General features: G+C 41.8%; 2 long non-coding RNA genes and 1 pseudogene across 2 annotated transcripts; 1 reads left to right on the top strand and 2 right to left on the bottom strand.

The window, feature by feature from the left end:
- Nucleotides 1–2,588: 2,588 nt before the first annotated feature.
- Nucleotides 2,589–3,799, bottom strand: LOC129501457 (alcohol dehydrogenase class-3-like; annotated as a pseudogene).
- A 5,271-nt stretch (nucleotides 3,800–9,070) lies between these two features.
- On the top strand, nucleotides 9,071–10,161 carry LOC129501435 (uncharacterized). The gene is made up of 2 exons (XR_008662735.1): nucleotides 9,071–9,107; nucleotides 9,506–10,161. It is a non-coding gene; the product is annotated as an uncharacterized LOC129501435 (long non-coding RNA).
- An 11,852-nt stretch (nucleotides 10,162–22,013) lies between these two features.
- LOC129501418 (uncharacterized) lies at nucleotides 22,014–23,770 on the bottom strand. The gene is made up of 2 exons (XR_008662733.1): nucleotides 23,695–23,770; nucleotides 22,014–22,627 (listed from the first exon to the last, which is right to left on the bottom strand). It is a non-coding gene; the product is annotated as an uncharacterized LOC129501418 (long non-coding RNA).
- Nucleotides 23,771–24,910: the final 1,140 nt, after the last annotated feature.

Raw genomic sequence — 24,910 nt, forward strand, 5'->3', positions numbered from 1 at the left:
AGGCTTCTCACAGGGAGCCTGATGTGGGACTTGAACCCTGAACTCGGATCTCGCTCTGAGGCAAAGGCAAATGCTCAACTGCCGAGCCACCCAGGCATCCTAAAATTAAAATATTTTAAATTTATTGTGAAAAATTGATATTTAAAGAATATAAATATTTTATTTAGTGAATAATTTCTTGCCCATTATCCATAATGAGATAAAAAAATTTCATATATTTGATGCATGTTTCCTTTCTACCTTCCTTCCAGAGCTAATTCATTAGTCTGACTCATCTAAGTTTAAGGTTAAGTATTCCTATGTATTTCCTGATATTCCTATTACACTATAAATTTCCTTAAAATATATGGAATTGTTTACATATTTTTAACTTAAATATTACATATTTGATGCACTTGTGAAAACTTGCTTTTCTATCACAGAATCATTTGTGAGATATTCAAGTTAGTCACTGTCATTTAGTTTATTTTTCACTGCTATATGGTACTCCATCTTATAACCACCCTAATTATTTAAGTAGTTTCTTATTAAAGAATGTATATGTTGCTTCTAATTATTTTGCAATTCTAGACAACTCCATTATTTAACTCTTTTTTTATTGGATTTCAATTTGCCAACATATAGCATAACACCCAGTGCTCATCTTGTCAAGTGCCCCCCTCAGTGCCCATCACCTAGTCACCCCAACCCCCCCCGCCCACCTCCCTTTCCACCACCCCTTGTTCGTTTCCCAGAGTTAGGTGTCTCTCATGTTCTAGACAACTCCATTATTTTAAAAAAATCTTTACATATTGTCTGTGTGTAGGACAGCCTCTCCAGGAGGCTAGGAATTACATGGTCAGATTATAGACCTGCTCAATTTTAACCTTACAATATATTGTCACATGGGTCTCCAGTTTACAATTCCCCTATTAGTGTAAAAGAGTTCCTGTTGTTTCATCCTGCTAACACTTTGTAATATCAGATGTTTATATAATTATTCAGTGAGTGTGAAATATACATTTGCTATCTCATTGTATTATTTCATTGTTCCTGTGTTGTCCATTTTCTTGATCATAAGTGATCTTGAGTATCTATTCATATATTTGTTGAACAATGTTTTCTTCTTTTGTAAATTACTTTTTCTTACCTTAGGAATATTTTTTATTTGATTTGCAAAAGTTCTTTACACATTTTACCTTTTATTCCTTAGAAAGATATTGCAAATATCTTCCCTGATATTGGCTTTTTATATTTTTAATGTTTTCTTTTCACGAATAAAATTATATACTTTTAAAATAGCCAGGTTTGTGAAATTTTTGCTCTATAATCTTTTTATGCCTGTGAGAAAACAGAAAAAAAAATATTGGTCTATGCCCCTATTTCCTGGCAAGAAGTTCCTGAAACACTTGTAATTTCCTGGTTCCATTGAGGCAGCTCTGGATGGGCTCCTGGAAGGTCCCTGGATGGGGTCTGGTCCTCAGGAAGACCAAGCCATGATCAGGAGATTGGAATTTTCAGCCCCACTGCCTATCCTCCAGGGAAGAGATAGGGCCAGAAATGGAGTTAATAATTGATCATGCCTGTGTGAGGAAATCTCCATAAAATATCATTAGGACAGCATTCAGAGAGCTCTGTGGCTGGCAAACACATGTACACCAGGAAGGTGATGCACCCCACCTCTAAGGCGGCAAGAGCTCCTGCACTTGGGACCCTCCCAGACCTCCCCTTCTGTATGTCTTCATCTAACTGTTCTTCTGTATCCTTTATTATATCTTTTAATGAACTGGTAAATGTTAGTGTTTCCCTAAGTTCTGTGAGCCTCTTTAGCAAATTATTCAAATCTGAGAAGAAGAGGGTCACAGGAATATCTGTTTCATAGTTAAATTGGACAAAAGTTGTGGAAACCTGGAGACCTAGCTGTGATTGGCATCTGAAGTTGGGGGCAGTCTCTTGGGACTGGGAGTTTCACCTGTGGACTCTGACACTGTCTTCAGGTAGATGGTGTCAGCACTGAGTTAGACTGTAGGACACCCAGTTGATGTCTGTTAACTCTTGTCAGTGTGGGGGAAAAAAACAAGCACTCCTCTAGGAGCCAAAAGTGTTAAGAGCAAAGCGTTCTATGGGAGTAGTAAAGTACACATAGGAAAGAAACACAGGAGGAAAGAACTGGGGTTCCTCACTACAATGCCTTCTTTAAGAAACCTTTCTTTATTATAAACTTTCATTGTATTTTCTTTGTATTGTACAGAAACTTTCATTTTTATATATTTGTATGAATTCTATTTTCACCATATAGATAACCATTGGTCATCATAAAATAGTCATTATTCCCTAAAACTCTGCACTGCCATTTCAACCACACAGCAAGTTTGCATATTTGTTTTTTTTTGACATATGCAGAAATTACTTTTACTATGTTAGAATATTCCTTAATGGGTTGGCAATTATTCATGTGAAGGAGAGTTCAGAAAACAGCCTTGTCCTTGATTAGAGATTTATGAATTATACAAAAAATATTATTCCCTAGAGAAGGTTACTCTAAAAGTAGTAGTAGAAAAGGTCTAAGAGACTGTGAACTTAGAAGAGCATCTCCCTGCTTGTCTGGCTGTTCCAGGTGGACCACAAGACTTCAGTACAAGGATGGACATGTTTTCTTTGTTGAATTTAAAGCTGTTTTACAACAGTTTGAATGCTCTTTCTTGCATACAACAGGTCAAAGGCTTCATTAATTTGGTCAAAAGACAGACTGTGAGTCACAAATTCATCAACTTTTATCCTTCTGGACATATATTCAGACACCAACTTTGGGACACTTTCCACACTCTTCCATCCTCCAAAGGCAGTGCCTTTCCATACCCGCCCTGTTACCAGCTGAAATGGACGAATGGCGATTTCTTCACCTGAAGCAGCTACTCCAGCTATGACGCTGACACCCCAGCCTTTGTGGCAGGCCTCTAGCGCTGCTCTCATGACTTTCACGTTACCAATACACTCAAAGGAATAGTCCACTCCCCCATCAGTCATTTCAATGAGCACTTCCTGGATGGGTTTACTGAAGTCCTGGGGGTTAATACATTCTGAGTCTCCAAACTCCTTGGCCCTTGAGAACTTATCTTTGTTGATGTCCACACCAATGATCCGGGATGCACCAGCCACCTTACAGCCCATGATAGTCGCCAATCCAACTCCTCCTAGGCCAAAGACGGCACAAGTAGAGCCAGGCTCCACCTTGCCAGTGTTCAGAGCAGCACCGTAACCAGTTGAAATGCCACAACCGAGAAGGCAGACTTTATCCAAAGGTGCTAAACGATCAATTTTAGCAACAGAGATATCAGCCACAACTGTATATTCAGAAAATGTGCTGGTTCCCATATAATGTAAAATTCTTTCCTTTGCCAGTAGATCTGCTAGTACCATCTGGCATTAATCCTTTTCCCTGTGTAACTCTTATCTTCTGGCAAAGGTTTGTTTTAGGATTTAGACAAAATTTGCATTCTCCACACTGTGGGATGTAAAGTGGGATGACAGTGTCACCTGCCTTCAGCTTAGTAACTCCTTCGCCAACACTTTCCACAATTCCAGCACCTTCATGTCCCAGGATCACTGGAAAACTCCCTTCAGGATCAGCCCCACTCAGGGTGTAGGCATCGGTGTGGCAAACTGCAGTGGCCATAATCTTAATTAGAACTTCATGAGCCTTTGGGGGTGCCACCTCTACCTCTTCTATAGAGAGAGGCTTTCCTGCCTCCCAGGCAACTGCAGCCTTGCACTTGGTAACCTGGTTCGCCATGTCCTCTGCTCCTGCATATTTGTTTGTATTTAATGCTAGGCTCACAATTCTGATCTGTGCCCTCGCCATGGATCTCTGTGAGATTATCCACTGTCTTTATTACTATAGTTGTCTGATCAATCATGCTATCTACCAGTGTTTATTTCTCTATATACTTTTTAGAATGGGTTTATCACATTCCACAAAGGCAAGACATAGCAAAGCAAAGTGTGATGTTAGAATTTTAACTGGTATTGTATTAAATATATAATAATATCATTAGAGCAACTTTCATCTTAGTGATTTTTCCCCATTATACCATGAACATATGTATAGATCTTATTTAGTATCTTTTCATAAAGTTTTTAATTTTTTTCTTTCAATGAAGTTTTAACATTTGATACATAAATGTCTTGTTCATTTAAAAAAGTTATTATTATATAGCTTATGTATTTTGCTGTTTTTTAAAACAGCATTTTTGAATCTTTATCTTCTGCTTTTTTAAATAAATATAAGCATATTAATCTGATAATGCGCTGTACTCTTATTATTTGTAATTTTAATACAATTTTTTAAAATTTTTATTTATTTATGATAGTCACACACAGAGAGAGAGAGAGGCAGAGACACAGGCAGAGGGAGAAGCAGGCTCCATGCACCGGGAGCCCGACGTGGGACTCAATCCCGGGTCTCCAGGATCGCGCCCTGGGCCAAAGGCAGGCGCCAAACCGCTGCACCACCCAGGGATCCCTATTTGTAATTTTCTACAAGGAATATTCACATGCATATATTCTTTTCTTCTTATCCCATATTGTTAGCTAGGATGTGACAGGGAGTTACCCAGACCAGAGGGCTTAAAACTATCAGTAGAAGAGAGGACGAGGAAGGGAAAAAAGCAGGAGAAAGCTCAGCTAGGTGTTTCACCTGATAGCCCCTTACAGGAGCCACTTAGAGCCAGACTGGAACTGAGGACCTGTGCAGAAGCCCCTCTGAGTTGTCCTGAAGTTTCCTTTAGCTCATTAGAGTACTAAGGTCTTCTCCTATGGGGGACGAGGGGGTTGACCATTTTTTTTGAGCATAGGATTTATGCATTAAAATGTTGGCATTCTAGGCATGCACAGTTGAACCAACATACCCGAGTAATAGAATATGCCTACGTTCCTTTAATGTATATGCAAGCTCCCTGCCCCACCCCTAATGCACTAAATAAAAGCCTCTTGTACTAACCTCATGGTGAGCCAGTGCTTTGAGTCATCTCCCCATCTCCTTAACTTGTAACAAGTAATAAAAAGTTCTTTGCTTTTAATGCTTCTTGGGTTGTGTTCAATTTAATGAACTATAAGCTGCAAACCCATTGTGTTTAGTTACATTATCTCTCCTAAGGCTAAATTCTTAGATATTCAAACATTATACAAGAACTGTTCTCATTTTACATTCTAATTCATTTACACACCATAAAGAATGTATTGAATTAATGAATCATCATATTGTCATGCATAATCAGGATGGTGATTTATTTTCATACTAGTGAAACATGAGTGCCCAATTCCATGCACCCTCTCCAATACTGAGTATTTAGTTTTTTAAAAAAATATATTTATTTATTTATTCATGAGAGGCACACAGGAGAGACAGAGACATAGGCAGAGGGAGAAGCAGACTCCACACAGGGAGCCCGATGTGGGACTCGATCCCAGGACTCCAGGATCACACCCTGAGCCAAAGGCAGACACTTAACTGCTGAGCCACCCAGGCACCCCTACACTGAGTATTTGTTAGGCACTCGGTCTTTGCCAATCTGATATGAATGAGTAAATTGGATAGACACCCTATACCATAAAAACAGGTTTTTACAAAATTCTTTGATGCTTAGTAACATTGAACATATTTTCAGTTACTTTTTGGCCATTTGTGTTTCTTTTCCTATGTGTGTATTGCCTGTTCCTATCCTTTGTCCATCCTTTTATTGGTGGGCTTGCATATTTTTTATTGATGTATAAGAGCCATTTTTCTAAATATCTACCAAATGTGTTGTAATTTCCTCCAATGGATCACTTTTCTTTCTGTCTTATTTACGGTGTTATTTTTTACATATATTTTAACTTTTAAATTAGGCACATTTATTAATTTTTGAAAGGGAGGAGAATACACTAAAAGTCAATAATGTATAAAGTTCTGTCTCCACAAATGGCTGCAGAGTGTAGGGAAAAGAGCAAAATTCACACTGTTTTAATGACTTCATATGGATTTCAGCAGGGTTTCCTCCTATCCCTTGAGGTTATCAGGACATACAGATGAGTAGATGACTCCACAAAACCAAACATTTTTTTTTCTATTGAAATGATGCCAAATCAATATAAATCTATTGGAATCTAATAGTCATGGTTTAGAAATGAGTCTGCATGGTATTACATGCATGCTGCTGTTTTTTTGCCTGTGCCCAAGTCAGATTAATTGATGATTGGGTGATGCCTTCCCTGCCTAGAGGCAGAGGGATGACCCAATGGCATCTGAGGTCCATCATTCTAGGAATCAGTGAGCTGGGCTTCTGAGTAGTACTACCTGTGTCCTGACCTCTCCTTCCACAATGGAGCCTTGAGGACAAACATCATCCATGAGTAACATATAACCTCATACAGATCTCTAGGATGGTATGGTCAGCACTCATCACTGTGCATGTCTTATCTGACTACCTTACATCACAGGAAAAAGCTGTTTGCAAACTCCCAGGTGCTATGAAATGCTGGTAAAATGATTATAAATGCATGTCTTGGCTCTAGATGCTGATGGGAGAGGCAAACATATTAGATCCAGACTCTATCTCAAGAAGAATTCAATCCCATATCAGAGATATGTCACATAAAGTAAAATAAAGCACAAAGTAAACAGTCCAAAGTAGAGCTCATAGGCCAATTCAGCTTCAGAGAAAGATTTCTTCTCTTAAGGGAGGAAAGGGGGGGAAAAAAACACCCATAGAAGCAGAATAGCTTCATATTGCATAGATATTTAAATGCAAGGAGAAGGAGTTTAGGTTTTAGTCTGAATCAGTGAAGGTGTTTCAGAAAACTTCATTTACTGGTAATGTGACTCTATAATTCATCATCCAAACTGGGACACACTTGAGATTGAAAAAAAAGTTTATGATTTATGCTGTGACAGAAGGCATAATCCAAACTGTTCCTGGCAAATAAGGACGTTTTATGTACCATTATTAAGTGGCCATAGACAATTATTTCTTAGAAGATCTCTAATGAAGAAGAGACAGAGGGAAAAACCAGGAAAGTGAGAAGCAAAAATGACCAATGAAGTACACACCCACACACCCACACACACACACAGTTTAAGGTAAAATACATGTATGTTTATATAAACACACCTTTAGCCTCTGTATATTATTTGTACATCCACATGCATGGACATAAACACATATTCATATCTTGCAACTACATGTCAACCGGCTTAGCCTTTCCTTATGACTTATTCATTATGTTGCTTCAAGTTCTGGGGAATTTCAGATTCTCTCCCAGTGTTTCTACCATTGGCAGGAAAGAGAGAGGGTTTTCCTTCACATGCTTCTTCTGGCTTCAGTGTGCTTCTAATTAGTTTACTTTTGGAAAATCTTATTGTGGTATTTATTATACACCAACTTGAACCAGAAATGAACTCCTATCCTTGCTCTTCATCCATTGAAAGTATAGTAGAAAAACACTTTGAGTAAACAGTAATAAAAACCTAGAGCCAGGGTGTTGCCAGGGGCTTAAAGAGTCCCTAGAGGGAGGACGCACTCTCTGTTGAGTTGCCCTGGCCCTGGCATCTACTTCCCACGCTTAGACTTTACTCTTTGCTGCCACCTGGTTGTTGAGTGGTGTATAATTATGGAGACAACACGGAGCTACCCTCCTCACCATGAACTCCTTTCCTGGAGCTACTGCATAGTCAAACAAATCAAGACATTTAGCAGAACAAAGGAGTCTTAAACAGAAAGGAAAAAATGGTTAATAAAAAATAAAATAAAAATTTCCAATAAAAAATGGTGTTTTTTTTGAAAAAACAAAAAACAAAATAAGAGTCCCAATTTTCCCTCCTTTGAAGGAAGGTATGACTTACAAAGGACAGATGTTTTCCCTTTATTTGTGAATATATAGGTATCTTATTATTTAAGGGCCCACCACGTTACAGGTCTTCTGTCAGACTTGTTCTTTACATTGTCTTACTGACTGAAGCAGTATCCCTATGAGATATTTTTAAAAGATTTATTTGTTTATTGAGGGGGGTGGGGCAGAGAGCTAACCTTGAAGCAGAGTCCCTACTGAGTGCAGAGCCTGTGGCAGGGCACCTCTCAGGACCCTGAGATCATCACCTGAGCCAAAATCAAGAGTCTGGCTAACCGACTGGGTGATCCAGGTGCCCCTCCCTGTGAGATATTTTTGCCATTATTCACACTTTTTAATAGAGGAGACAGATAAGTAAAATTTAAAAAGAGTCACTTTATGTAACTTTCACAAGTGACCAGGTGGAAGAACGAGGATTGCATTCCAGGGTCTGACTCTAGGCTCTTAAAAGCAATGGGATACACAGAGATCAGCAAATTTTTCAACAAAGGGCTAAAGACGAAATATTTTAGGCTTTGGGAGCCATAGGATCTTTGACTCAACTACTCAACTCTACCACTGCAGTGTAAAAATAGCTGTAGATAATAAAGAAATGAAAGCAGATGGGTTCCAACTAAAATGCCATGAAGATTGAAATTAGAATTTAATATAACTCCCATGTGTCATGAACTATTCTTCTGATTTTTTTCCCAAACATTTAAACATATAAAACCACTCTTAGCTTGCAGACTATACAAAGCAGGCAGAGGGGAAGATTTGGGCTCCAGACAAGTTTGCTGACCTCTGTGAGCCTGGCAGGGTAGAAAAAAAAATGTGAAGTTATCTCTAAACTATAGTCTAGAGCAGGCTGCCAAGAGCCACTGCCTTTACGTTAGCAGAAGGAAGGAAAGAAGGAGACTGGAGCCCAAGGTCCAAAACAGGATCTATGAGGCTTCCCAGGTGACTCTTGCCAAGGAGAATAAGGCAGGTCAAAGTAAATTTTCCACAACTGGGTCACTCCTTGTTTCTAAGAAGCCCTATCCTGGCTGGGAGCAGCTGCGCTGGTCCCCATGGAAGAGGCAGGGAGATGCCAGTCACCACCTGTCACAGGACCATGTGGGCGGTGGGAGGTGGTGCCCTCATGCCCAGGTCCTGTCTCACAGGCTGGGGGCAGGGCCCAAGGCCAGAATAAAAGGACCTTGGGGTCAGAGCACCTCCAAGCACTTGTCTGCTGAGGTGCTGACAACCTTGTGCTGCCCTTGCACGTAAGTGTCCCCTGGGAACAGGACCAGATCCTTCAAAGACAGAGCACAGTCCAGAGCAGGGACAGATGGAGTGGGGATTTTGGGGGAAAGGATCCTTGGTGCCAGAAGAGGAATAAATTCCATCTTCACTTATAAGGCTTTAGACTCTTGCACATATTTAGTAGCCTGGTTCGGTCTTCGTTTACACTATGTACTGGAGGAAAGTGCATGTATAACTTATAAGTCTCTACTGAGGATCCAAAAAGATGATGCCAGAATACGGGAAAGTCATGCAGCAATGGGATTATATGGGATGTTCCTTTTGATGTTTCTATAATAATATGAAATGCTAAGAAGGTGAGAGGGGCAGTAGGAGGCTCTGTGTCCTGGGTCTGACTCCCTGTGTGACTCTCCCTCAGGTCCTGACCCTGCCCACTGAGATGTCCTGCCAGCAGAACCAGCAGCAGTGCCAGCCCCCTCCCAAGTGCCCCACCCCCAAATGCCCCCCCAAGTGTCCCCCAAAGTGCCCCCCAGTCTCTTCTTGCTGTAGTGTCAGCTCTGGGGGCTGCTGTGGCTCCAGCTCTGGGGGTGGCGGCTGCTGTGGCTCCAGCTCCGGGGGTGGCGGCTGCTGCCTGAGCCACCACAGGCGACACAGGTCCCACCGCCACAGACACCAGAGCTCAGGCTGCTGCAGCCAGCCCTCAGGGGGCTCGGGCTGCTGTGGAGGGGGCAGCAGTCAGTCGTCTGGAGGCTGCTGCTGAAGCGGACTCTGAGCCAAGAAGAACATACTTGGGGATAGCCAGTGGCCAAACCCTTCCTCCTGCCCCTGCTCCAGCTCGGCCTGCTGGGTCAGCTCAAGTGGCTGCGGGGTCTGAGCGCAGCCTTGAGCTCTGGCCCAGAGGATCCCTGTGCCCTGGTGTCCAGGAGCCAAAACCCCTCTCCTAAAAACCCATTTCCTCATCTCCCCCATATGTGTGGCTACCCTGGGAACCCAAAGCGCAGAGCCTGCACCCTTCTGTAGCGTACCTTGTTGTCAACCCAGCCCGATGTGCAACAATAAAACTAGAAATCTTCATTCCCTCTTGCCTCGATTGTTGTTTTCTATTCATTCCTACTTTATCTTTCTCATACTGGCCTCAACTTCTGCTTTCCCCGAGGCTGCGGTGTCTACAGAACTTACTCAGATTTGCCCCTTGGCACCACTAATGTCTTTAAGAGCAAAACCAGTCTTTATTGGTTCAGAATCCAGTTCAGGAACCAACCTTGCGTTAGTTGCCAGAATTTGTTAGTCCCCTCCCATCTGTGACAGTCCAGGCTTTTTACCTTTTATGGTTTGAAGATTTTGAAACAGTTTTGGTTTTGGTGGAATGCCTGTCAATTTGGGTCTGTTTGATGTTTCTTCCTGACGAGGTTCTGCCGTACATTTTTGCAAGGAGTGTCCTCCTGAGGGCTGATACCATGCCTCATGTGATATCCAGTTGTTGCATCCCTGGGTCCCTGAAAATTGGAATAGAGACATTTGGGTAAATCCTGATAAAGCCGAGACATTGAATTTCTAAATTCAATTCCATCAGGTTGTTGTTGTTTTGTTTTGCTTTGTTTTGTTGGTTTTCTTTATTTTTTGCCAGTAGAAGTACCTTTTCATATCATCTGAGGAGTTAACCACACATCTCCTGAGGAAGCTGAAAGGCCTCCTGGAAGTGGCTGCCTTCCAGAGCACTGTTGGTTCTCTTCAGGTCCCATCTCACCATCTCTCTTTGCTTCTGGAAGCGACCTCATCTCAAGGCCCCCTAGGCCCCCAAAGGTGAAGTACACCTTTTGTTGATAGGGGTGACCTATCAGCAGGTATGCTACACTCCAAAAGAGCTACATGAGTTTTTCCAATTTATACAGATATAAACCCAGGGAATATGTGTGTCCTGGATATTAAGGGTATGAGATAATTGTGGAAGGGACATAAAGTTGGATCGAGCCAGATTTATTCACATAGGTCTGCCAAGCAGATGTCCTAGACTCAATGCTATGTAGTGTGGTGGCGGTGGTGATGGAGGGGGTTGACAGGGCTCTAACAGTGTGTTTGGTTGGTTGGCTGAATCATGGACCAGAAGGTGGCTGACACTAAATGAAGATGAAACGCCAGGACTTCCTTGGCATATTACAGAGGAAGGGGCCCAAAGGTTTACTGGAATGTTACAGCGGAGTTATCAGTTGGGATCTGCTTGTCTTCTCTGGAAGGGTCGATAGGACACATCCCTCCTGACTATGAGAAATAAATTTGTGAGGAGACCATAGCACCCTTGAGGAGCTAGCTGATAGTTCTTCTCTGTAGGTTAGAAATTACAGTGGAATCCGATGGCACTGAATTGGGAAACCTAAATGCAATAGGGAAAATTGGACACCATTGGCAGCACTTAGGACCAAAGGCAAAGTGGGTGTGGTTACTATCCTGGAGAGCAGGGTCAAAGCAGCAATCAGAACATTCTGGCTCACAGAGCTGTGGCTCTGGCCAGTTCATCATGGTGGTTTGGAAGTGAAATTGATGGGAAAGGTATTAATTTCTTACTGGATAGGTAACAGAGGAAAATCTCTAAGTGAACGAAACTCTGAGCCGTAAAAAGAGAATAATTCTCCTTCAATCACTTCCCAACTTTGAGCTAGTTTATAGACACGGAACACCTTGAATGAAGGGGAGGACGGGTCCTCTGGAGGAAGAACCCTTGTACTCTGCCAAAGACTTAAGCTACTAATTTTTCCCCCGGCTTTCCCCAAAGGGACCTATGGCCCTTTTTTCCAGGGTAATTGTGCACTGGGGAAAGAGAAAATAATCAGACTTTGGGGCTAACTGGACACTGGCTGTGGACTGACACTAATTCCAGGAGGCTCAAGACATCACTTTGCTCCACTCTGGTCCCTATTTGGTAGGACGGGAGCTTATGGAGGTCAGGTGATCGATGGGGTTTTAGCTCAGTTTCATCTCACAGTGGGCCTAGTGGGTCCTGAGCCCACCTCGTGGTTATTTCCCTGGTTCTAGAATGTGTGATAGGAACAGACAAACACAGCAACTGTCAGAATCCCTACACTGATTCTCTGATCAGTGGAGTGAGGGCTATTGGGATGGGGAGGTCAACTAGGAGCCATTAGAACCATTAGAACTGTCTCTACCCAGGAAAATGACAAATCAAAAGCAACACCACATCGCTGAAGGGACTGCAGAGATTAGCGATACTATAAATTCAATCTCAAGGATGCAGGGGTGCTGATTCCCACCACATTCCCATTTAACTCACCTATTTGGTTTGTGCAGAAAACAGATGGATCTTAGAGAATGAGGGTCGGTTAGTTATTGCAAGAAGGGAGCAGAGTGGGAAGGCCCAGAGGAAAATTAATTCAGTCTGAAATGCTTCTTATATGATCTCAGCAGTGCCCCCGTCCGGCTGCCTGAGAGATGAGAGACAGACTGCTTGGGTGAAAAGGTAATGTCAGAAGGCCTTCGGTAGTCAAACATGTTTACTGAATGGTCCCAAAGCCATTGATAGCTAATATCCAAGGCCAAAGTGTCAGTCCAAGTGATATGCTTGCAACCACGTGGTTGACTCACCACTAAGTCCAAGCAGCTGGATGGTTAGGGCGCTGCCATCCCTGGAGGCAGAGGCAGGAACCAGATGACCTCCTTACCCCATCATTCTAGGAATCAGGAGCTGAGCTCCCACATGAGCCAAGGCATGGATATCCTGGCCACCCCACCCCCTCCCCTATAAGTCAGCCCACTGGAACAACTTGAACAAATGTCATGGCCAGGTGGGACAGTGGCTGACTTCTGAAGAGGGGTGTGGCCATCACATGTCACTAGGCCTATCTTGGAGCATGATCTCTCTCTCATGAGGGTGACCGGAATCATCAGGAATGGCTGTTTACACACTTCCAAGTCAGTGCTAATGCTAGTGAAAGGCTTTTAAAGGTCTATTAACCACGCATACATGCGCAAGCGTGTGCTAGTTGCTGAAAAGGAATGAGAAATATGAGGCACAGTTGTGTTGTAAAAGGATTTATTAAGAACTCCTTTGTAAGACCATGTTACATAAAGGATACTGAGCAAATGAGACTTAAACTGCATCGTCCCAGAAAGGAAAATATCATGGAGTAGAGCCTAGGAATGGGGTAGGGAGAGACATGTTTACAGTATAGCCAATGTGCCAGTTCTTGGGAAGCCAACAGAAACTGGAATAGTGGTACAGAGTCATGCTGCACAGAGCCTTGACAGTCCCTAAAAAATGCTGGCCTTGATCCTGAACACAGTGGAGCCCTGGATGAGGCTGTCTTAAGGTCACGGGCAATTTTTCCTGGAGTGGGGGATGGTAGAGAGAAGTCGTGTTCTCCCCAGTGCATTAAGGAGAAACCATGACAGATGAGTGGCAGTGGAGCACCAGGGAAGGCCACGCACTCTGAGATATCTGATGGTTAGAGTAACAGACAAGGTGGATTCTCTCTCTCTCTCTCTCTCTCTCTCTCTCTCTCTCCTTTTATCTGTATCAGTGTCTGTGTCTACATCTACATCCATATCTGTGTCTGTGTTTAGATCTACATCTCTATGTCTACATAATATATAGAATTATCCACATATGTAATACACACATGCATACATCAGTTAAAGAGCCTAACGTAGTGACAGTCATGTACGCACATACATTTCACCAGCTGTTGGTTCTCCCTGCCTGTTATGACCCAGGGATAGATATTATTGAGTCATGTTGGGCTCATTCCAGGCTCTGGAGAAGTATTGTGGAGACTTCTGGAGGGAGGACTTTCTTCTCACAATTATCCAGGTCTAATTTGTCTTTATCTAATTAATTTGCTTATTTTTTAGATATGTTGCCCTCCAGACATGGAAGGAACACCTGCTACGTGCCACATTGACATTAGTCCTTATCTTACTCTCCTAAAAATGTTCCCCCAAATTCCTTCAAAGAACCTTGCGCCCATGTAGAAGCAAAGCAGCGACACTGGAGATTCCTACTGAATGAGTCCCAAGCCCTCCTGTTCTATAAGGTCTTCCCACCTCCTAGGCCCCGGGGCATCCTGTCCGTGGGGCCCTCTCCCACATACACCCAGCCTGGAACCCTCTCGCTGTCTCTCCCCCTTCGTGCTTTCTCATTCACAGGCTCACCCTCTCCGGCCTATAAGACAGATTCTCATCATCCCATGCAAGGCAGTGCAGCTTTTCTCTCTGTCTCCTCCTCAGGAGGATTGCTATATGAAAATGTATGAAAGACCTCAGTGGGAAAAAATGGTCATTTAAAAAGTCAGATGGAAAATAGCTGTGCTCTGAAAACAATCCGTTCCCTTTCAATTATTGATGGATAGATAGTTCACATGTGCGTGTCCACTGTGCTTCCCTCCCATGATTCTACTGACCCTCATGACACCATTGAGAGTCATTTCTGTCTCCTGCTTCAACGCTGAGGAAACCAAAACTGAGAAAAGTTAGGTGATTTTCACAAGATCACATGGCTAATGACTGGCAGGACCAGGATTCTGTCCCAGGTGGATCTTACTCACTTCTAATCCAGGCTTTTCACTGTGATGGTGTGAACACGTAGGTACACGCACACTCGGGCACACTCCCGTGCATACACACATGCATTTGCATACACGCATGCACACAGGATCTGCCAGCATGGCAGGGACAGAAGCAGAGACATGTAGAGGTTTCTGTGGGTCTTCATTCAAAGCAGACACATCAGGGTGTTAAGACAGGAGGGGTTGGGGAGGGGGGAGTTGCTAGACTCCAAGAAGGCTATGTGAGGAACAGGCAGCTATAAGAATGAAGTGGCACTGTTGGTGGCAATGTCCTGGGCCTTGTGGGGAGACTGGGAGGCACTGCCAGTCATCACCTGTCACAGGATCATGTGGATGGCAGGAGGCTGTCCCCTCCTGCCCGGGTCTTATCTCGCAGGCTGGAGGCAGAGCCCAAGACTGGGATTGGAGGGCTGGCCCCTTGATTCTGTTCCACTATGTGATCCTGTATAATCTCTCCCATCCCCATAAAAAATTAACACCAAACCACTAACAACATCTTTTTCAGAATTGCACACTATTTACGGGAGGCATCCCAAAATGCTACTGTGAATCATGAATATTTCTTCTATCTGAATTTTTACATTGGTCACCTGTACTAGATATATTCTTAAACTACTGATGGATATTAGTTCCGAACTTTGACTATGTCTCCCCCTACATTGCATGTCATTGTGTTGTCCTATCATGATGGGGACACTCAAATCCCACCTCTTGTTTTATGCATCACGTGACATATCACTCAAATGAGATTATAGCAACTTACTTTACGTTATGTCTTGGGTCCTATATTTGTTTACCTCCATTGATTCATATAGGGCTATGCAGAGTGAGTAGTTAATGGTCTTAAAATCCTATTACTAGCAGTAGCATTGACTTTTCAAGTCACAAATACCGATTCCTGATGAATGAGTTCATTCCCATAGGAGACCACTACCTGAAACACGTTCAGTGAGGTGTGTTGGCCACATTGTGTTAAGAGATCTTCCCCTGTTTCACCTGGGTATGACTTTTGTTCTCTTCTGTTGGGGGAGGTCACCAAGAGGATGTGACTGCTGTTTGACCCATGAGCTACACGGACCTTGATAATTAAAGACTTCTTGCCCCTTCCCTGTCTTTGACATGTGGATTCTAGTTCCTTCCATGCTCCCAGAGGCTGCTCTAAGGACACAGCCTTGAGATGGGGATGTGGCATTGAGACCACCTAGATATATGACTGAGCCCAGTTAAGATTTGGAGGGTATGGAGATTTATCTGTCTTGCAGCTGCCCAGTTCAAGCCTCCTAAGTTTCCTTGTTCATCAGACCTGCTGTCTACAAATCCGTAGTGGCCTGAGGCTTTCTTTGCTCTCTCCTTGCCCTATGTCTATAGAAGCTAGTTTCAGATTATACCAGGGAAGCTCCTGAGCAGCTTGGAGCCAACATTCACGCTGTCCCAGAGGACTTGGTAATGCAGAAGCCATCAGGACATGGATTCCTGCTCCTGATTTGTGGGATGATGGGGTTGAGATGCCATCTGATCCACGCCTCTGCCTCTATGCAGGGCAACGCCCAAACCGTCAACTGACCTGACTTAGATGTAGGCAGTGAGTCAGCAGCATAGTTGTACTATGAAGACAAGATTTTAAGCTTTAGCTGAAAATCTCACGGCTTTATTAACAGTCCAATATATAAACATTTGACGAGCGAAGCATTGGCTTTCTGAGGTTTTCCCTTTGTCAAAGTGTCTGTTGCATCTGTCTTCTTTTTGTCAAGCAGAGTACCATGCCCAGATTACCAGCCCCAGGAGAGCACTCTAAATACTGCTGCCCACTTCATCTCAGTATCAGACTCGCCAAAGAAAACACAATGCAGTCAAGCACTAGATGGAATAACATTTCCCTCATGTAGAGAGGATACGGAGTAAGACTGGTGTCCACAGTTGGCATTGACACCCCTGCCCATAGCCAGCACCACTCCTCATGTTGTAGTGGAGAAACCTTGTCTCCCCACTCAGAGCACAGATGTAGCAATGGAGGTGGTCAGGTGCCAGCTTCTTTATCTGAGTGGCCCTCAAAAGACTGCATCCAGGGGCCGCCTGGGTGGCTCAGCAGTTTAGCGCCACCTTCAGACTCCAGGGCGTGATCCTGGAGACCTGGGGTGAGTCCCATGTGGACTCCCTGCATGGAGCCTGCTTCTCCCTCTGCCTGTGTCTCTGCCTCTGTGTGTGTGTGTGTCTCATGACTAAATAAATAAATAAAATCTTAAAAAAAAAAGATTGCATCCACAAAACCTCTTTTCCCAGCACCTTTACATCGTCAACTTTTCATTATCTCATGGAATGAAGGAAGCATCGCTGAGATCTAACAGAAACAATGCAGACTGAGAAACTAGGTTTTCTCCGTGCTTCTAAGCCAGCACCAAGCAAATCTGCAATCTTTATTTTTTTCCATCTTTACAAACCCTTTAAATTATATTAAATTAAATTATAAATGAGGAAGCAATATTCTTAGAGTCTAGGCGAAAATTCAGGTACTATTTTAAATAACATCTTTTAAAGTTACATTTTTCTGAGTCTTGCTACTAATTTTTTCACATGTACCTCATATTTATCTCAACTATGCTGGGCTCTCCCATTACTTCTGAATTATTACAGTGTCTTTTCTTTCATTTTTATTTTTTTTAACTTTTTTGACTCAAAGTCATAGAATGTTTATGTTATGTTATGAATGGTACATTCATTTAAGCTTAATTCATCTGAGCCAATAAATATATTTGAGAGTTAATGAGTCACTCAAATCTTTATGCTAATTTGCATTCTCAAGAACAAATCATAAGTGACCATTTGCACATCACCTGGTGAATTTTGTAACAACAATGAGTTTTGTGAGCTAATTTTTGAAATGTATTATGAACTTGAGAGCTACTTCCTAAAAAATGAATTCAGTTTCTTCTTTATGAGCAAGGTAGAATCATTTTTCCAAATTAATTTCAACGGTAATTATAAATATTTGGTTTTTTCTTTCTTCTCTTTTTCTTTTCCTTTTTAAAAAAGATCTTGTCTTTGTTATTTATTTATTTATTTATTTATTTATTTATTTATTTATTTACTTATTTTGAGGGAGATATAGAGAGAGAGCGCAGCACATAAACAGAAGGAGAAGGGGCAGAGGGAGTAGGAGAAGCAGATTCCCTCTTGAGCAGGGAACCCGATGTGGGGCTTGATCCCAGGACCCTGGGATTATGACCTGGGCCAAAGACAGACTTTAACTGATTGAGCCACCCGAGTGCCCTTATTTCTCTTTTTCAAGAATTCGTCATTTGCAACTTTTCCAAATCTTTTACAGGAATGTTTATTTACTGTTAATTTGCATGAACCATGTGTTTATTAAGGACACTGGTCCTATAACTGCCATTTGTGATCTATTTTCCCAAGTTATTTATTGAACTTTATCTTTTTTTTAGAGCAGTTTTAGGTTCACAGAAAAACTTAGAGGACGGTACAGAGATTTCTCATGTACCCTTTGTGCCCATCTATGCATAACTTCCCCACTATCAACTTTCCCCACAAGAGTGGTACATTTGTTACAATCCATGAACTTCTATTGACACCTTCTTGTCATCTAAAGTCCATAGTTTACATTACGGTTTGCTCTTGGAATACATACTCTAGGTTTGGACAGATGTATAATGATATCTATCCATAATTATGGTATTATAGGGAGTATTTTCACTGCCCTGAAAATCCTTGGTGTTCTCTCCTATCCTATCCTTCAACAACACTCTGATCTCAAAAAGATAAAAAGAAACACTGACCTTTCACTGTCTCCACAGTTTTGTCTTTTCCCTATGTCATATAGCTGGCATCATACAGCATATAGCTGTTTCAGATTGTCTTCTTTCATTTAGTAATACATATTTATAGTTCCTTCATGTCTTTCCATTGCTTGAAAACTTTCTTTTATAGTGCCAGATAACATTTCATTGTCTGGATATATCACAGTTCATTTATTCACTTACCTCCTGAAGGACATGGTGGTTGTGTCTAAGATTTGGCAATTGTGAAGAAAGCTGCTCTAAATATCTGTGTGCAGGTTTTTGCATCTACACAAGTTTTCACCTCCTTTGGTTAAATACTGTAAGATTGGTTGATCATATGATAAGAGTACATTTACTTTGTTATAAGGAACCACCAAACCATCTTCCAAAATGGCTGTACCATTTTGCATTCATACCAGCAATAAATGAGAGTTCCTGTTGCTGCATCTCTTTATCTGTATTCGGTGTTGCCAGTGTACCAGATTTTGGGCATTCTAATAGGTGTACAGTGGTATCCCATTGTTTCAATTTGTATTCCCCTGATGACATATGATGTGGAGTGTCTTTTCACATGCTTATTAGTTATGTATACCTTCATTGGTGAGGTGTTTGGTAAGGTCTATTGTCCTTTTTTATTTTTTTTAAGCTGAGTTGTTTGCTGTCTTATTGTTGAGTTTTAAGAGTTATTTATATGTTTTGAATAATAGTCCTTCATCATATGTGTCTTTTTCAAGTATTTTCTCATAGTCTGTGATTTGTTTTATCACTCTCCTAAATTTGTCTTTTGCAGAGCAAAAAGCTTTTAATTTAATCAAGGCTAGCCTCTCACTTATTTTTTTCCAGTATTGTGGCTTTAGTGTTGTTTCTAAAAAGTCATCACCTTAGGATGCCTGGATGGCTCAGCTGTTGAGCATCTGCCTTTGGCTCAGGGCATGGACCCGGGGTCCTGGGATGGAGTCCCACATTGGGCTTCCCCCCAGGAGCCTGCTTCTCCCTCTGCCTATGTCTCTGCCTCTCTTTCTGTGCTTCTCATGAATAAAATAAAATCTTTTGTAATATAAATTAAAAAAATGAAATAAATAAAAAGTCATCACCAAACCCGGGTTAGTTTAGGTCTTCTTCAATAGTTATCTTCCAGGAGTTTTATAATAGTTGATTTTACATTTAGGTCTGTAATCCATTCTGAGCTAATTTTTATGAAAGTTATAAGGTTTGTGTCTAGATTGATTTTTTTCTTTTTGCTTGTAGACAGTCCCTTTTTCCAGCATTACTTGTTGAAAAGACCACCTTTGTTTCATTATATTACTTTTGCTCTTTTGTCAAAGCTCAATTGACTATATTTCTGGGTGTCTGTTCTGTTCTATTGATCTATTATCCACTATTTTCTTAATGTCAAATTGTCATGATTATGTAGCTTTATAGTAAGTCTTAAAGTTGGGTAGTGTCAGTCCTACAACTTTATTTTTTTCCTTTGATACTGTGTTGGCTGTTCAGGATCTTTTGCCTTACCATATGAGTTTTATAATCGGTTTCTTGATAACCAGAAAATAATTTGTGGGATTTTGACTGAGAACACATTGAATCTATAGACCAAGTTGAGAAGAACTGACATCTTGACAATACTGATTCTTCTGACCCATGAACATGGGATACCATTCCATTTATTTAGTTCTGTTTGATTTTGTTCATCAGAGTTTTGTAGTTTTCCTCATATTTATCTTACACATATTTTGTCAGATTTATACCTAAGTATTTTATTGTGGAGTGGTGCTGATGTAAATGGCATTGCATTTTTAATTTCAAATTCTACTTGTTCACTGGTATATGGGAAAATGATAGATTCTTATGTATTAATCTTTGTATCCTTCAGTCTTGTTGCTATAATTCCTTATTAGAGCCAGGAGGTTTTTTGTTAATTTTTTTTCAGATTTTCTACATAGATCATCATATAATCTGCAAACAAAATAGTTTATTTCTTCCTTCCCAATCTGTATACTCTTAATTATCCTATTGTATTAACCAGAACTTCTAGTACTATGTTGAAAAGGAGTAGTGAGAGGGGACATCCTTGCCTTAAACCTGATCTTAGAGAAAAAGCTTTGAATTTCTCATGACATTATTTTTATTGCCTTCCATATTTTTAAATGGTGGTAATAATTCAAAATTATTCATTTATTACCAAGTATTGAAAGATTTTTAAAATTTTACTTGAGTATAGTTGACACACACTGTTACATTAGTTTTATGTTAAAATATCCATACTACCTAAAGCAGTCTACAGATTGAGTGCAATCCCTATCAAAACACCAACAACAGTCTTCACAAAACTAGAACAAATAATTATAAGATTTTTAGGGAACCACAAAATCCCTGAATACCCAAGGCAATCTTGAGAAAGAGAAACAAAGCTGGAAGTATTACAATTCCAGATTTCAAGATATGCTGCAAAGTTGTTGAATCAAAACAGTATGAGACTGGCACAAAAACAGACACATAGATACATGGAATAGAATAGAGAGCCTAGAATTAAACTCTAGCTTATACCATCAATTATTCTTTGACAAAGGAGGCAAAAATGTACAATATGGAAAAAAGACAGTCTTTTCAATAAATAGTGCTGGGAAAACTGAATAGCTACATATAAAAGGATGAAATTGGACCACTTTGTAACACCATACACAAAAATAAACTCAAAACAGACTAAAGACAGAGGCATCTGGGTGGCTCAGTCCATTAAGCATCCGACTCATGGTGTGTGCTTGGGTTCTGACCTGAGTGGTGATTATCAAGCCCCGTGTCAGGCTGTGCGCTGAGTGTGAAATCTGATGAAGTTTCCCTCTCCTTCTCCCTCTAACCCTCTCATCTCTGCACCTGTGTGCTCTCTCTCTCTCCAAAACAAATAATTTTAAAAAATGAACTAAGGACATAAATGTGAGACCAGAAAACATAAAAATCCTAGAAGATAACACAGATAATAATTTCTCTGACATTGACCATAGCAACATTTTTCTAGATGCATCTCCTAAGGCAAGGGAAACAAAAGCAAAATACTATTGGGACTACATCAAGCTTTTGCACAAAAAGAGAAACAATTAACAACATAAAAAAGCAATCTACTGAATGAGAGAACATATATGAGAGAAGAAAAGATGTATCTGATAAGGGGTTAATATCCAAAATATATAAGAAATTTGTACAACTCAACATTAGAAAAAAAACAGTTTGATTTAAAAATGGGCAGAGAACATGAATAGACATTTTTCTAAAGAAGACATACAGTTGGCCAACAGACGCAAGAAAACATCACTATCAGAGAGACCTGCCCATGCTCTCTCTCTCTCTCTCTCTGTCTTTCCAATTAGTAAATAAAGTCTTTCAAAAAACTAAAAGCGAAAACAAAGAATTAGGGAAGATTGCAAACATAGAAAAGCATTAAAAATGTCCCTCCTGTAGTTGACCCTGTTCTCTGTCTATTGATGCCTCTGAAGCCACCAGGAGAGAACAGAGGAGAGAACAATGGTGACAAAAACAGGAAATGAAATCACTCTATGCCAAGTTACTGAACAGATTCTGTTTTATTGTTTCAATTCAACAGAATGCAATAATAGAAGTTGCAGAGGGACATGAGGTCTATGCTTTGGGATTCCCAGGGCAGCCACTGATAGGTGGAATGAGGTCAGGATATGAATTTCAGAGAAACCTTTTCGGCTTCTGGAAACCACTGTTGAGGGATCCTCTGGCCAGAGCTCAAGGCTTTACTCAGATCTCTCCACCATTCAGGGAGGTCAGGAGAAGAGGGGGTCAGGATTGACTTCAGCAGCAGCCTCCAGATGACTGACTGCTGCCCCCTCCACAGCAGCCCGAGCCCCCCGAGGGCTGGCTGCAACAACCAGAGCCCCCCGAGGGCTGGCTGCAGCAGCCTGAGCTCTGGTGTCTGTGGCGGTGGGACCTGTGTCGCCTGTGGTGGCTCAGGCAGCAGCCGCCACCCCCGGAGCTGGAGCCACAGCAGCCGCCACCCCCGGAGCTGGAGCCACAGCAGCCCCCAGAGCTGACACTACAGCAAGAAGAGACTGGGGGGCACTTTGGGGGACACTTTGGGGGGCACTTGGGAGGGGGCTGGCACTGCTGCTGGTTCTGCTGGCAGGACATCTCAGTGGGCAGGGTCAGGACCTGAGGGAGAGTCACACAGGGAGTCAGACCCAGGACACAGAGCCCCCCTGCCCCACCCCTTCCTGCTCTCAGTATCATTTCTAGTGCCTTTATTGGATGAACTGTTTAAATGGAGGCCTTGATAATTCCACCCTGGAAGTTTCACTATTTCTAATACTTAGGCATATTCTCTCCCACTATGTCCTTTGCGTCTCACAACTTCTATTTTAAGGTAGGCAGGGATTCTTCTGTCTTTCAAAAGAAGGAGATGGAGGCAAAACCAGTATGAAAAAAATCGATCATGATTAATTATCTGGTAAGTGAAGGTGGTAATTTTTTCTATCTTGTCAACCAGAACTCTCAAACTGGCCAGTCTGGAAACCAGATCAGAATGTAAATATTCTCTCAAAGAAAGGAAATTAGGAACTGTTACTTCATTTTGTTCTAGGACATGTAGATAGAAATAGATGGTCTGGTAGGCTGGCTGTTCCCACATGTATACTTTCTTACTGAGGCAGCTCAAGAATGGTATGTTTGTGCAGGTAGGGGATCCGAGTTCGGACACCCCAGCTGCAGTGTGATACCCTGCCATTTCTAGCACACCTGAAGCCTCATCCTGTATCTTAGCACAGTGATTCTGAGCTTGGTGCCTCTGACTTCCTCAACAGACACCCAATTCCATTTCAGATCCATAGATATGTGGGATTCAGAGCTACCCAAAGCATCCTCAGATTAATTCTTTCTCTGTTGGTTGAGAATTACCGGCTCATCTTGGCAAAGATGGTCACAATTTATGAATTTACTCTCAAATGTAACATCTTGTTAAAGCTGTTCCAGCAGAGCCTGATGGCCAGTGCTTCTATTCCCTCTGACCTGAGAACCTTGACAGCTAGAGCTCAGTTTGGTACAACACAGAGGCACTGCTGTCCACTCTTCTCTCAGGGACTCAGCAGTGTACTCTCCCATCCATGTTTTCCTTTAGTCTTCACGAGGCCTCTCTCCCCCTCCCCACATGGCCTCCAGCCCCCAAGACCCTCTCTCACTTGCCCCTCTGCTCTGGTCTAAGCTTCCTCCCAAGAGATACTTACCCGTGCAGTAAGTCTGTAAGCACCTCAGGAGAGGAGTGTATGGAGCCACTCTGACCCTGAGGCCCTTTTATCCCGGCTTTGGGCTCTGTCCCAGCCTGTGAGACAGGACTTGAGCATGACAGTACTGCCTCATGCCACCCACACGGTCCTGTGACCTGTGACTGGTAGTGACTGGCAGCCGCTCCCTGCCTCCCTCTATGGGAACCCAAGGTAGCTTCTCCCCGCTTGGAATAGAACTACTTAGAAAATGTGGCAGGGGAGAAAAACTGCAAACCTCCCCCACCTTGCTCTCCCGCTGTTCCTATAAGATACCTTCCTGGCTCAGTTTTGGAGCGTGAGTTCCCAATGTCTCTTTTCTTGCCCCTCAAATCTTAATTCAATGTTTTAATCTGGTTTAAACCACGTTTCATAGAATCCTCCAATTCTTTATCATCTTATACGTGAGTGTGTGTGTGCACACATGTATGTGTGCTATAGCAACCAAGAAACTGCTTGAGGAATCCGACCCTGGTTCTGCCACCTATTACCTGCGTGGCCTTCTGAAAAATACCTCATCCTTCTTGTCCTCAGTTTTGTTCATCTACAATAAAGATAATATAAAAATAACTTTTGGGGGCATGTGTGAGAGAACCAATGAGCTAATGCAAAGAAAATCTCTGGTAGAGAGTTTGTAACATGCCATATTTTTAAACAAATGCCAACACATTCTTTTTTTTTTTTTTAAATTATAACAGTTTTCTAAGGAGAGTGAATCTGGTTAGAAAATATAAGACTTTTCTCTTTTGTTGAAATTGTTGGTAGGTTTTAATAAGATAGTATGAAACAGGAATGAAGTTTTATAGATAAGGGAGAGAGAAAAGATCTGGTCTACCAGTGAGACTGAGAATTCAGAATTTCCAGGGGTCCTGTGGGAAGGCTGAAGTGAAGTCCACAGATGAGAAAGAGGAAAGGCAGCAATGAAACAGTGAGACTGTGTAAGGCTGGGCATTGCCCAGCATAAAGCAGCCAATGGAAAGATATCCGTAGTGGAGTGGAGGCCAAAGTATGTTTAAGAACAGGCATAATTAAGACAACACATGACTTTTTGCCTCTTTCTGTTTTCTGAGCTTCTCCCAACTCCTAGTCTCTAAAGGCCTTAATTCAGTTATATGAACACAGACTTTTCTTGAAAGTAGTACTGGTATTTTCACATTTTTAGGGGATAAAGGAAAGAGTC

This window comes from Nyctereutes procyonoides, unplaced genomic scaffold (genome assembly GCF_905146905.1).
Source record: "Nyctereutes procyonoides isolate TBG_1078 unplaced genomic scaffold, NYPRO_anot_genome, whole genome shotgun sequence".
Lineage (NCBI taxonomy): Eukaryota > Metazoa > Chordata > Mammalia > Carnivora > Canidae > Nyctereutes > Nyctereutes procyonoides.